Below are 12,868 nucleotides of genomic sequence, written 5' to 3'. Positions count from 1 at the left end.
TGCACAAAAATCTAGCAGCCTCCTACCGTTGTTATTGAGCTGATCTGGCCCATGCCCTCCAATCACTCCCGACCAGGTGCCAGTATCATGACCAACTCGGGCATTGAAGTCACCCAACATGATGACTCTATCCCGAGGGGCCACTTTAGCCAGCACCTGTGACAGGAGGTCATAGAAGGCATCTGACTCATCGGCTTTGCCTGCATCCCTCCACGGATGTTCATCTTCGGTGGGGGCATAAGTAACCACGACCACCATTCCTCGCCTCCGGTTGATGGGAAGGCGAGCCCAAAGTAGCCTGGGACTTACAGCTTCCCACACCTCACCGCCACGCTCCCACGCCCCCTTCATTCTTTTGTTCAAAAGAAGAGCCACACCCTGTTGTTTGGCAGTCTGCTGCCCCGAGTAGAGGACTGTCCACCCCTCATGGTGGCAGGAGCCAGAGCCGGTCCACCGGACCTCCTGAATGCCACACAGATCCAGGCGGTACCGGTCCAGCTCCCGACAAAGGAGTGGCAGCCTCTCCTCCGCAGTGAGCGTTCGAACATTCCACGTGGCCACCCGTAGTGGCTTTTCGTTGTTTCTGGAAACACACAGACACACAGCCAGATAGACACATGTACATACACACATACATAAACTCACAAATACACTCACAGATAGATACACACAGATGCACACACAGATACAAAGACAAATATCCCCCGTATAGCCTTAACAGACTGTACGGGCAAGTGCTGTTAGCGAGCATGTTTAAAGGCCGGCACTTTACACGAGGGTGTGGGTGACCACCACCACGCCTGGCCGCCTTTGTCTCCCAAGTAGCGATGTTTACACATTGCACCAGGTACTTATTTGAGGCTGAGACGACCTACGGGAGGCCCATGACCGGTTTACCAACACCATTGATAACTATTATCTGAATCGGTCTTGGGTCTCCCCTAGGTCGAATCAGCCTCAAATGAGTACCTGGTGCGATGAGTAATTATCGCCCCAGGGGATACAAAGGCGGGTCTCTGCCAGGCTAGCCTTCATCGGTGCTACTCACGAGCAGCACTTGCCCCAATAGTCTATTAAGGCTACACGGGGGATTTTTGTCTTTAGTGTATGGGGTGGAGCGGTGGTGCAGTGGTTATCGCACTGGTCGGGGAGGGCAGGGGGGAGCCAAGGTTCTATCTGACGCCATCGTCCCTCGCACCGCACCGCATGCCGCGTGGCGCTCAACGCCCAGAGTGCTGAGTTCCACCACGGGCGTGCTAGGAACACACGTCACGTGACACTGCGGAGTGACGCGCGCCGTCCCCTCGCGATCACTCACTTGTTGGGCGTTAAACCAAGGGTTGAATCGGATGGCATCACTAGGGGGGAAGTACTTGTGGTGTGTTCTGAGTGTCGCTGGGATGAAGCATTTTTGTTATCACCTGGGGTCGAGGGACTCTTCCACCCACCAAAGTAGTTTTATTGTACAGGGCATAGAGATAGAGAAGCCATTTTAACACGTAGTAATAGTAGGAGGGCTTTTGCCACCAATATTTTTCGTGATAAAGGTTTGTTTTGTTTAACGTTTTAATACTGGTAGGAACCTCCTGGTTACACCAGCCCACAGGGGATTATTGTGTCCGTCCGTCGTGCATCCAAAAATGGGAGGGGTAGGGCTGGGTGGAGAGGGGAGGGTGGGGAGGGGCTGGGTGGGGAGGGTGGAGAGGGGCTGGGTGGGGAGGGTGGGGCTGAGTGGGGAGGGTGGGGCTGGGTGGGGGGTGTGAGGGGTGGGGCTGGATGGAGTGGGGCTGGTCACCCCATGGTGCCCTTATAAAACTCAACGTTTAACCTACTCACGCCGGCTTGTGCCCGCCCTCACAGTCGGGCACATTTGCGGAATACACCACGTGCCGCCGTTGACCCTGGCCATTGACCGAGCAACCCAACGTTCCTAACAGCTCCCTCCGCAGGAATGTGTTTATCTGCTCTCAGACTGAGACTTTGGACCTTCAGCCACACCCTAGGATTCATGGGATAACACCTCTCTCTGCAGACAAAAATTGGAACTGTCTTTTGTCTTTGAAGTCTGTTATTTAATTAAGCCTGATATATATCTAGAGTGAAGATCTACCTTACACTACAACACGACTAATATTGTCTCAACACGCATTAATAACACGCAGACACTTTGTTATTGCTGGGAGAGAGACACGGCAAACTCCAAATATACAGCAGCTGTCACGGTCGTAATCCAACCCACGACCTCCTGCATACCAGGCGAGGGAGTTAACATCTCCTAGCCACCGCGGCGCCCCTCCGTAACGTGAGACACCAATCCAGTGTGAACCTAACTCGAGTCTCAGGCTGTTTAGCAACGCGTAAATGATTTGAGATGCATTGATTATATCGTACCAGTTGTGTACTTGTGTGAACGCTAATCACATTGTTCTCTGGGCTGGGAGTGAGATTTCTACTTGCTTCATTGCTGGAATGGGTTTGACTTGTTTTGCTTTTATAATTTTTGTGACCCAGGTCACTCTTGTCAATGAGACTCATCCTGATCTCCTGAGTTCTCACCTCGATAAATTTAAATTCAACTCGACTCGATCATCAGCATCAGCAGAAGTATCATCAGCAGAAGAATTAGTAACAGGAGCAACAGCATCAACAGCAGTAGCTCCATCATTATCAGCATCGGAAGTAGAACCAGCAGCATCAATAATGATAGAATCATTATTAGCAGTAACAGAATCATCAGCAGCAGCAGAAGCAGCATCATTATCATCACTCTTGCAACTGAGACTCATCCTGGTCTCTTGAGTTCCCACCTGGTTAAACAAATCGACTTTAACACGTAGGCTTTCGCGACCAATCTTATCAATGATAAAGGTTTATTGGGTTAGATCGCGTAAATATGCATAGACTCGATTGTGTTCTGGGTTACCTGTGAATTGTAATTACATTGTATTGTGGGTCAAGGGTCAATGCGTTCTCGGTGAATAAAAAAATAAAATCTGAAAATCTATTGTCAAGATTGTCAATCAGGATGTGAATGTGACTTTCTCATAGCTGACACTGACTTGTGTAAAGATGTATTTTTTTGGTTTCCTGCGGCCGGGAAATTGGGCGATCTCCCCCCGCAGCTGATGCGAACCGCAGCGCCATGACCAGATATTAAAGTTACATGGTCACGGCGGAGGCCGTATGGCCGCCACGGATGCAATTACGCACACATAGCACGGAGCGTGAGAACAGCGGTACGCCTTTGTCATAGGTAGCATTCGGGCCCCCCAATAACAATGCGACAGGGACATTCCGACATCTGAATGGACAGAGCCGCCTGGGGTGTGTGAACCGCGGCACGCCTTTATTATAGATGCAATTAGGGACTCCTACGAACAATGAGGCATGAACATTCCGACACCTGAATGGACAGGGCAGGCACGGGGGCGGAAGCATCTGAATACCTATTGTTCCAGGAAAGGTCACAGATCTGCATACGAAAGAGCACGGGTGAGCACGCTCCTGAACAACGGAATGCCGCTAGGGTGGATAAAAACGCAGAGATTGGGGGTAGCAAGAGAGTCTTCTTCAAAATCTTCGCGGTCCACGGAGCAGCAGGGTCAGCCGTTCGGGACGTCCGTGTGCCGAACTCCAACGCAGCCAGGTTCCACTCTCGACGGAGCCGACCTACAATCTCCTCCTTCTACAGCGTTCAGCGCAGCAGAGGGGAAGTAAGCGTGTGTGAGAGAAGTGAGTCCGGAGTGAGTTAATCGAGAGTAGAGAGTGGGGCGATAGGTAGAGTAGGTTCAACCTAGAATCCCCGGGAGAGTAGGCTGGCAGCCACTGACGCACACACTTACGCGTAGTTTCAACGGCTTGCTCACAGTAAATAAAATCGCTAGTGGGGGGATAAAACTGTGTTGTGTGGTCTTTTGGGAGCGTGAAGCGGAGGGTAGAGTGTGCTGGGTGTCTATATGTATGCGCGGTTGTACACCACAAAACGAAGTGTTTGGTGTTTATGTACCCGCACGATTGTTTACAATAGCGCGTAGCGCTCGCGTACCTGTGTGACTGCGTTGCGATCGCGCGCCTACGCGATTGTCTATTGCGAGGTCGCAAGCAAAACGCCTGGCGTGCCCGTATTCGCGCGGCTGTTTACACGGCCCTTTAAATCGGAGCGAAGCAGTAGCGGCGTGTTTGTCATTACCGGAGCGCACGGAGCGTGGGCGGGAGAAAATCGCGCTTCAGCACGCCGCACCTGTTTATTGGCGTGCAGGACGGGGTTCTACTTTGCGAGCGCGCTCACCGTGGCACGCAAGCGTAAAGCGCCGCGCCATCACCCATCGCTTGAAACATGCTGACGCGGTTAGCAGCACAGGAGGGCGAGGCAGTGGAGGCCGGTAGCCCGGACCCCACAGAACAGCCGGGGGGTAGTGGAACGAATGTAGCGGGGGAGTCGGGAGGCAACAGCCCCGACAATTCGGTGATGGCGGGGGACGTTCGCCCCCACAATACTGTAGATGTGTGTATGGTGATGTGTTAACTTTCCTTGTACTTGCGCTACTATCATGTTTGTGTACTGTTTGCTGTTGTAACGTTCTTACCCCGTGCTCCTACTGGACATCTGTTACAAAAGAGCTTTACAGGTCATCGGATTCCTGCTGCAGTATAAATATTTCGATTCTGATGTGCGTCAGTCCACAGATGTCAAATTATCATCTGTGGTGATAACAAATCGCGTTTACGGTATTTGCTTTGATCCACATTGCTCACCGTAGCTGTTGGACTGTTCGGAATGTACCACTCACTCAGCGGGGGGGGGGGGGGGTATGAACAGTTTCGCAATAACTTTTACTTTAAAACATAACAACACAAAGCAAGACACAGAATTATAAAATCACTGCGACTGTTATTGTACAGCCATTAACAAATTACAATTTTAATCGACGGAATACTGGAAAGTTGTATTCGTAAAATTATACATTTCCAATTACATAATAATTAAATTCATATAATACCATTCTTCATAATAAAGGTTTTTGGGTTAGATCGCGTTTATTTATAAATGTGTCGTAACCCTCCACCACCCAACACGGCCAATCAGCAAAAAAAAGTGTCACGTTGACAAAAGACAAATAATTCACTACTTTAGCCCACCGGTGTGTTGAAGAGTGAATCCACATTTACAGTTTGAGTACGACGTTTCGCTGGTAAATACATCCAGCATCATCGGGCAATTCACCATTCTGGCGAATTCACCATTCTGGCGAATTGCCCGATGATGCTGGATGTATTTACCAGCGAAACGTCGTACTCAAACTGTAAATGTGGATTCATTCTTCAACACACCGGTGGGCTAAAGTAGTGAATTATTTGTCTTTTGTCAACGTGACACTTTTTTTGCTGATTGGCCGTGTCGGGTGGTGGAGGGTTATGACACATTTATAAATAAACGCGATCTAACCCAAAAACCTTTATTATGAATAATATTGGTCGCGAAAGCCTACGTGTTAATACCATTATAATAAAATAATACTAATTAAATTATTATTACTTGACGGTCACGCCAGTTGGTGCAGGTCACGGGGTCGGCGACCTGCGGCTCCGGAGCGGCGTGCGGCTGATTCGTGAGACGTTTTTATTTATCACCACCACCACCAGCACCGTCTCTCATACTCACACCACGTTTTTATTTATCACCACCACCACCGTCTCTCGTGCTCACGCCACGTTATTATTTATCACCACCACCACCGTCTCTCGTACTCACGCCACGTTATTATTTATCACCACCACCGTCTCTCGTACTCACGCCACGTTATTATTTATCACCACCACCGTCTCTCATACTCACGCCACGTTATTATTTATCAAGGCCCAGCACCATCTCTAGTACTCACACCACGTTGCATTGCGGCTCTTGAAATAATGAGTTGGTTGGTTTTTATTTTACTTACGGGTTTGTAAAACAAATAAGTAAAAATGTCTCTCCTTGTTGTTTTGGTTGGCGACCCCCCTGGTCGAGGGGAATCTTTTTTTGTTAACCTTGAATAGGAACTTACAGTGGTGTGGTTTGCAGGACAAAACGCACAGCCTCCCCCTAGCCGGAATGTTTTGTTTACGTGACAAACTTTACTCATTGGTGGTGGCGGGTTTAGCGACACTTTTATATTTACGCGATTAACCCAAAAACACGTTTTATGGATAATATTGGTCGCTAAATCCTACTTAGAATTTGAAATCTTGAATAAGAATTTACACAGTGTGGTTGACAGTGGAAAAACACAGCCTCACCCAATCTGGTGTACGGCCTGTAGGACAAACCATCACCTTTTTCCTGGTTACCGTGGGGTTTTTGTAAAGATAAATAAATTGCGACTCTATACCCTTAAACCATCAACTCCTTTCACCGGAGAACCACGCTTAATCACAGGCGACTGCTTGGAATCGAAAGCCCGCATCTCAGGATGTGTTATTTTCACGATTGTGATCATGTTCTTACAAAGTCCATTGTTGGCACTGGTTAAAGCCAACGGCGCGAATCTACAGGTACATCTAGACAGGTTTGTGTGATGCGGGGCTTGTTTTACATTCCTCAAACATCTGAGCACATTCCATGGGGTGCCTCGTGAGGTTTGTAACCCCGTGTAAAGTAATTAAAAATAATTGTTTCTTCATGGTCGCGAAAGATTACGTGTTAAATAATTGTTTCAAGTCTGTGAGCCTTGATAAAAAATATATTCACCACTCATCATCCACACACTACTCACCATCCACACACTACTCATCACTCTATATCCACACACTACTCACCACTCACCATCCACACATTACTCACCACCTGATATTCACACACTACTCACCAACCATACACCACTCACCATCCACACACCACTCACCATCGACATACACTGCTCACCATCGGCCTTGCACCAGGGATAACATCTCCCCCAGGAATAAACCCGTTTCTCAGATTTTCAGAAGGAGAGAATGAGACCAAGAAAGAACTGCAAAGCGTAAACACAGATCCTCGCAGAAGGAAGCGGCAATGACACAAACGTGAAAAAGGCAGCGCCAACCGACTCGCCTTCGCCTTAAATGGACTTGCTCCTCACTACATTCATGACCTCCTTCAGCCACGAATATTCCATCAAGATCGTCAAGATCCTCAGCTTGTGCATTGCTCACTGTCCCACGGTCTCCAGGCTACACACGTGGGGGGTGACGGTGCTTTGGCAATCGCGGCACCTAAACTCTGGAACTCGTTGCCCTTCGAGGTCAAGTGGACTTCCGAGACGCTGCTCATCTTCACATCTCCACTAAAGCCGTCTGTTTAAAATGTCTTTCTCCCTTTAGTGATGTTCAAATGTCCTTCTCACTTCTTTCCTTGGGTGATGTTTACTATTTTCTGCTTTACCATGCATAGCACCCCGAGAGCAATTGTTAAAGGGCGTTTAGTAAATGTAAATATAAATTATATTATTAAATTACCATTACCGAAAAATTATTAAATCATCATAAATTTATTATCATTTTGCATTATTATCATCAAAGTATTACAATATTATTGTTCTATTATTTAAGTGACAGTAGGAAACTTATTTAATAATTAAAATGTTCATAGATAAAAATGTAAAAAAAATCGCTAAATCTTTGTCATTTTTATGAATGTCCAATTAAATTATATTTATTAAATTATTATTTCTGCCGGCCACGCCAGTTGGTTCAGGGCACGGGGTCTGCCACCTGCGGCTCCGAAGCGGCGTGTGGCTCTTTGAGAGACGGCTGCTTCGTGAGACGTTTTTATCACCACCACCACCGTCTCTCGGACTCACACCGAGTTGCATTGCGGCTCTTGAAATAATTAGATGGTCTTTTTTTATTTAACTTTCCGAACTGTAAAAAACAAGAAAAATTTGTTTTCTTTGTTATTTTGGTTTCTGAACCCCCTGGTTATAGGGGAATCTGTTTTTTTACATTAAATACGAACTTACAGCTCACCCGAGCCGAAATGTATTTTTGTTTACGTGACAAACTTTACTCATTGGATGTGTCGCGTGGTGGCAGATAAACGATACGTTTATATTTACGCGATCTAACCCAAAAACACGTTTTATGAATAATATTGGTCGCGAAAGCCGACAATTGAAAAGCTTAAATAAGAATTTTCACGGTGCGGTTTACCGTGAAAACCCCAGCCTCACCCAAGCCGGTGCAACCAGTCTGTAAGACAAACCATCACCTTTTTCATGGTTACCGTGGGGGTTTTGTAAAATATATATCAATTGCGACTCTTTAACCCTGACACTGTGTGTGTGAATGTGACGCCACGTCTACACAAGTGAGTACGGGCTGCCGCGTGCAACATTCCAGGGCACGTCTCGAGGTGTTAATAATTTATCTGCAGGTGAAATCAGTTCGTTTCCTTGTTCGTTGTCGTTGCTCTGTGATTATTTTTATATCTCGCTGCGATTATTTACATCTCGTTGCGGTGGCTGGAAGATGTTAACTACCTCGCCTGGTATACAGGAGGGCGTGGGTTTGGTCCCGACCCTGACGCCTATACGTGTACTTGGAGTTTGCGTGTCTCTCTCTCCATGGTGGCTTGGATTTCTCTCCGTATTATCAGTGTGGGGCAGCTATCACACGAAGTGGTTATTACACGGAAACATGACAATCGTAATTGATCGAGGATATTAAATATCAACTTCAACAAAATCGAAAAATAACATCGACTACAACATTGAAGCGACTTAAAGCCGTATCGACACTTTAAGTGGATGCAGAAAGAAAAAGGGGGGAGGGTGACAATAAGGGTGCCACAGTAGCTAGGCGATGTTAACTACCTCGCCTCGTATGAAGGAGGTCGTGGGTTCGATCCCGTCCCGATCCTGACACCTGCTGTATATTTGCAGTTTGCGGTGTCTCTCTCTCTCTCTCTTTGGTGTTCTCGTGGAATTTTTCTCCGGGTTCTCCGGTTTTTCCCTCCACATTTAAAAACACGCGTTCAGAGTATTTGTCTGCTATACATTTCCATGTGAAAGGGCATTTCCGTGAGCTACCATTTTTGGCGAGGTCGCTTCTGAAAGGAGCTACATAGCTCGAGTTGGCCCTTACCTGGTCAAATAAAATATTTAGAGACACGAAACGTGACGTATGGAAGCGTTACCAGAACGCGTTCACCAGGCAAGATTGTCCGTGGTTACGCACGCAGCCTCACTCCGGCCAGCCGGTCACACCGCTCAGACTATTGAAATGACCTTAATGGTAAGAACACAAATATCTACCCCCCCACCCCCATTCTGTCCCCAATTGTATCGGTCCACTATCACCAAACAACTTCGTCATAGATGCTTGGAAAGAGTGATGGATGCCATTTTAAGAACGGCACAGAAAAAAATATCTGTGTCAGGAGAAGGAATAAATAGCGCGAGATTCGCGGACGACGTAGATGGGTTGGAAGAATGTGTAGTTGTACTGCAGGGAAGTGTTCATACCCATAATGAGTCAGGAAAGGATACAGGACAAGGGATTGACGTGGAAAAGACAGAGACGATGATGTTCGGAAGGGAGGGCATTGAGCAAGAAGCAGATAAAAAAGCAGCAAGATTGTGAATGTAAATGAATTTGTATGCGTGGGCAGTCTACTGACATGGGACAACGACTGCACGAAAGGCACAATAAGGGCGAGGATCGCAAAGGCAAGAGGAGGAACGGCAGAATGCAATGATATTTGAAAAAGCAGGCAAATCAGCTACGAGACCGAACTGAACATCTTAAGACCAGGCGTGTTCAGTACAGCTTTGTATTCATGCGAGACTTGGACATTAAAAATAAGACTGACAGAGAGGAGATATTGGCACTCGAAATGTAGTGTGACAGAAAGGATACTGCCTCTAAGCTGGACCCAAAAAGTGACAATCGTAGAAGTAAACTCTTAATCTACTATATTTACATTACCAAGTAAGGCCCACTGAGCTATATAGCTCTTTATCAGACGCGACCTGGCCACAAATTATAGCTCAACGAAGTTGCTTATCACGTGGAAATGTATAGCAGCCAGATACTCTAAACGCGTGTTTCTACATGTGGAGGAAAAAACCAGAGGACCCGGAGAAAAATCCAGGCGACTACGGGGAGAACATGCAAACTCCAAATATACAGGTGTCAGGGCTGGGATCGAACCCTTGACCTCATGCATACGAAGCTTAGCAGATAACATCTCTGCACCTGATGCAGGCCGAATATATTGGAGTTTTTTTTACGGCACGTGTGGATGTTGTCAACGTAGTATAGTGGTGTCCTGTATCATAGTTTAGTGTAGCGTATAATCGTGTATCGTGTGTGGTCTGCAGTGTGTATCGTGTGTGGTGTGTAGTGTCGTGTATACTGTGTCGTCGTGTAGTGTATATTAGTGCTGTATAGTTGCATTTATGTTGGACCTCTTTCGCACCATACGTAGCCAACCGTGCCTAACGGAGGTTCGGAACACGGTTATTGTAAATGTGTTGTGTTAGTTGTACCTGCGCACCACCGCCAACGATGCATCGCCAAATGCTGTTCTCATCTCAACCAGAAGGCAGCAATTACCAACCCACCCCAGCTGCATTGTCGATGTTCGACGCACGGCGGTCAAACCACGACTCTACAATGCTCACAGCTGGACTTTGGACAAATGAATCGCAGAACAAAACTCTGTATGCGTTTGTGTTCATGCCTGGCATTGAAAATGGGGCTTAAACCATCAACTCGTTTCACTGGAGAACCGCGTTTAATCACAGGCGACTGCTTGGAATCGAAAGCCCGCATCTCAGGATGTGTTATTTTCACGATTGTGATCATGTTCTTACAAAGTCCATTGTTGGTACTGGTTAAAACGAAGGGCGCGAATCTACAGGTACATCTAGACAGGTTTGTGTGATGCTGGGCTTGTTTTTACATTCCTTAAAGATCTGAGCACATTCCATGGGGTGCCTCGTGAGGTGTGTAACCCCGTGTAAAGTAATTAAAAATCCTTGTTTCTTGTCTGTGAGCTTTGACAAAAAATATTCACCACTCATCATCCACACACTACTCACCACTCAGCATCCATCCACGCACACTACTCACCACTCAGCATCCATCCACACATTACTCACCACCTGATATTCACACACTACTCACCACTCATCATCCATACACCACTCACAATCGACACACCACTCACCATCGACACACACTGCTCACCATCGGCCATGCACCAGGGACAACAACTCCCCCAGGAATAAACCCGTTTCTCAGATTTTCAGAAGGAGAGATTGAGACCAAGAAAGAACTGCAGAGCGTAAACACAGATCCTCGCAGAAGGAAGAGGCAATGACACAAACGTTAAAAAGGCAGCTCCAACCGACTCCCCTTCGCCTTAAATTGACTTGCTCCTCACTACATTCATGACCTCCTTCAGCCACGAATATTCCATCAAGATCGTCAAGATCCTCAGCTTGTGCATTGCTCACCATCCCACGGTCTCCAGGCTAGACACGTGGGGGGTGACGGTGCTTTGGCAATCGTGGCACCTAAACTCTGCAAATCGTTGCCCTTCGAGGTCAAGGAGACTTCCGAGACGCTGCTCATCTTCACATCTCCACTAAAGCCGTCTCTGTTTAAAATGTCTTTCTCCCTTTAGTGATGGTCAAATGTCATTCTCACTTCATTCCTTGGGTGATGTTCACTATTTTATGACTTACCATGCATAGCACCCCGAGAGCAATTGTTAAAGGACATTTAGTAAATGTAAATATAAATTATATTATTAAATTACCATTACCGAAAAATTGTTAAATCATTAATTTATTATCATTTTGCATTATTATCATCAAAGTATTACAATATTATTGTTCGATTATTTAAGTGTCAGTAGGAAACTTATTTAATAATTAAGATGTTAATAGATACAAATGTAAAAAAAATCGCTAAATCTTTGTCATTTTTATGAAGGTCCAATTAAATTATATTTATTAAATTATTATTACTGCCGGCCACGCCAGTTGGTTCAGGGCACGGGGTCTGCCACCTGCGGCTCCGAAGCGGCGATCGGCTCTTTGAGGGACGGCTGCTTCGTGAGACGTTTTCATCACCACCACCACCACCACCGTCTCTCGGACTCACACCGAGTTGCATTGGGGCTCTTGAAATAATTAGATGGTTGTTTTTTATTTAACCTTACGAACTGTAAAAAACAAGAAAAAAAATATTTATTTGTAATTTTGGTTTCTGAACCCCTTGCTTATAGGGGAATCTGTTTTTTTACATTAAATACGAACTTACAGCTCACCCGAGCCGAAATGTGTTTTTGTTTACGTGACAAACTGTACTCATTGGATGTGTCGCGTGGTGGCGGATTAACGACACGTTTATATTTATGCGATCTAACCCAAAAACACGTTTAATGAAGAATTTTGGTCGCGAAAGCCGACAATTTAAAAGCTTAAATAAGAATTTACACGGTGCGGTTTACCGTGAAAACCCCAGCCTCACCCAAGCCGGTGTAACCAGTCTGTAAGACAACCCATCACCTTTTTCATGGTTACCGTGGGGGTTTTGTAAAAATATATCAATTGCGACTCTTTAACCTTGACACTGTGTGTGTGTGAATGTGACGCCACGCCTACACAGGTGAGTACGGGCTGCCGCGTGCAACATTCCAGGGCACGTCTCGAGGTGTTAATAATTTATCTGCAGGTGAAATCAGTTCGTTTCCTTGTTGTCGTTGCTCTGTTATTATTTTTATATCTCGCTGCGATTACTTACATTTCGCTGTGGTGGCTGGAAGATGTTAACTATTTCGCTTGGTATACGGGAGGGCGTGGGTTCGATCCCGACCCTGACGCCTATACGTGTACTTGGA

This window comes from Petromyzon marinus, chromosome 68, assembly GCF_048934315.1.
Source record: "Petromyzon marinus isolate PM22_M1 ecotype Great Lakes invasive population chromosome 68, UKy_Petmar_22M1.pri1.0, whole genome shotgun sequence".
Lineage (NCBI taxonomy): Eukaryota > Metazoa > Chordata > Hyperoartia > Petromyzontiformes > Petromyzontidae > Petromyzon > Petromyzon marinus.
The sequence above is the reverse complement of the archived record's forward strand: the minus strand, read 5'-3'. Positions refer to the sequence as shown.